Below are 2,469 nucleotides of genomic sequence, written 5' to 3' on the forward strand. Positions count from 1 at the left end.
TTTCGCTCTGCAGGCTAATTAAACAATCCCTGATTGCAATAGAACTGGCACAGCAGCCAAAGCCCGGCCGCAGTTGTGTTCCCATCTCCGGCCCCAGCTGTTAAATATTAACCAGGCATGGAATGGAGGGTTTGGAACTTCATACAAAAGGTTTTAATTAGGGGTTGGCCCCCAAACCTGCCCTCCAGATCCAAGGAGCCTCCTGCCCTCCTCCTCCTCAGCCTGCTCCGAGCCTGGACCCGGGGGCTCTGCAGTTCCCCCACCAGGAGCTGTCCCTCTGTCCAGAGCCCACCTTGGTCTGGCTGGCAGAGCTGGTGGGGTCCAACTTGGCTTGGTTTTTATCATTATTATAGAATCACGGATGGGTTTGGGTTGGAGGGGACCTTAAAGCTCATCCCATTCCAGCTCATCCACCTTCCACCATCCCAGGCTGCTCCAAGCCCTGTCCAGCCTGCCCTTGGGCGCTGCCAGGGATGCAGGGGCAGCCACAGCTGCTCTGGGCGCCCACCACCCTCACAGGGAAGCATTTCTTCCTAATAATCAATGTAGCTCTGCCCTTAGTCAGTGTGCAGCACTGCCCCTTGTCCTGTCACTCTGGGCAGGGCAGGTGGCGAAGCCAAAGAAATGTCACCTTCCACACTGGCTATGCCTGAGCACCATCAGGGCCCCTCCTGGGACATGCCAAGGCACAGTGGAGCCCCTCTATGGCCCAGCCCTTGTCCCCAGGCTGTGGGGTCACACACTGACTGTCCTGTCCCACATCCAGGGCACACCCCAGAGCTGCCCCTTCCAGCCAGCACAGACCCCAGGAACTGGAGCCCAAACACACCCTGCTCCCAGCGCAGACCCCAGAGCCCTGGGAACTGGAGCCCAGATGGACCCTGCTCCCAGCACAGCCCCTGCTCCCAGCACAGCCCCTGCTCCCAGCACAGCCCCTGCTCCCTGGCTGCTCCCAGTGCCTCTCCCCTCTCCTCCTGCCCTGCAAAAGGAAACCCCAAGGGAAGGATGGGGAATGTGGGACAGCAGCAGTGGGACAGCAGCACCCCAGGGATGCTCCAGTGGACATCCCTGCATGTCCCTGGATGTCCCTGGTCCCAGGGACAGCCTGATCCTAAATGAGGGTTCAGAAGCCAGGATCACAGCCACAGACCTGTCCCTGTCCCTTCCCACCTTCTCTGCCTTGAAGAGCTGCTGGTTTGCACCATCCCCAACCCAGAGCTTGCACTCACCCCACAGCACAGAGCTCCTCCTGCTCCAGGCCCTGCTCAGCCCCTCTGCACCAGAACAAACAGCAAACACCCCCAGAGGTTGCATGTTGTGGTGGCCCTGGATGGGATGTCCTTTGGAGCCACCATTTTGTCACACATCCAGTGGCAGAATCCATCCTGGAGCCTCACACAGTGCCATGAACTGACCATGCCTGGGCTGGGCAAGCTGGGCTAATAATGAAAGAAGAAGAGGGTGAATTTGTTGTTGCTGCCCAGTTACACCTTTCCCAGGCCTGGGAATGGCCACCACTGGACATGGAAAGCAAATGTCCTGCCAAGCCCACGAGCTGAACAGTAAAAGTCTTTTCAAGGCACAACAAGAGTTATGGATTATTAGGATTATTAATATTTATGCTGCTCATAATGCCAAATATCAAATTGCCATGATGGCAGATGCTACTGAGGCACATAAAATTGTCATTTCCTGGGAGAATGAACAGCCTGTGTCCCTCTGGGCCCCTTGGGGTGGTGACAGTGGTGTCACCTCCAGCCCAGGACCTCCAGCCATGACAAGGTGACTTGACCACCTCTTTCTCCTTACAACTTTCTTTGAAACAACGTTGGATAAAAGCCTCTCTGAGTCCCACTTACTGCTACAGCACAGAAAATGAAACCATCATGATGGAGGCTGAAAACCTCAGACTCATTCCCTTTGGAAGAAAATCTCATTAAGTCTCATTCATCCCATTTCATAAAAATGTCATTTAACCCAGTGCTTCTCTCCAAAGCCCGTTGTGCAATAACACCACCCGGGGAGAACAACCAGAAACTCAGACAGGGACTTCATTTACCAGATTCTGGGGATTGCAGGTGCAGAGGAGCAGCCCACCCAAACACCTGCCTGAGTCCCCACCCTCTCTGTGCCAGCCACAAAGGGACACTGAGGGCACACGAGGAGGGCAGGGAGAGCCCCTGGGGCCGTGGCTTTGTGGGGAGGTGCCCAGGTATCCTCATTGTTATTCCCTGCTCCCGTATTTTTACCTGAGAGCCCCTTAATTTTAAATTTATAGCAATTCCTGGGCCAGCGAGGGGCTCCACTGTTCCTTGGCATTTCTCAGGAGGTGCCCTGGCACAGCCAGTGTGGAAAGTGATAATTTATAACGATAAATAAATAAAAAATAAACATTAAAATTAAAACTAAAACTAAAAACTAAAAATAAAAATAAAAATAAAAAATAAAAATAAAAATAAAAATAAAAAT

The sequence above is a fragment of the Geospiza fortis genome, unplaced genomic scaffold (assembly GCF_000277835.1).
Source record: "Geospiza fortis unplaced genomic scaffold, GeoFor_1.0 scaffold153, whole genome shotgun sequence".
In the NCBI taxonomy this organism is placed as follows: Eukaryota; Metazoa; Chordata; class Aves; order Passeriformes; family Thraupidae; genus Geospiza; species Geospiza fortis.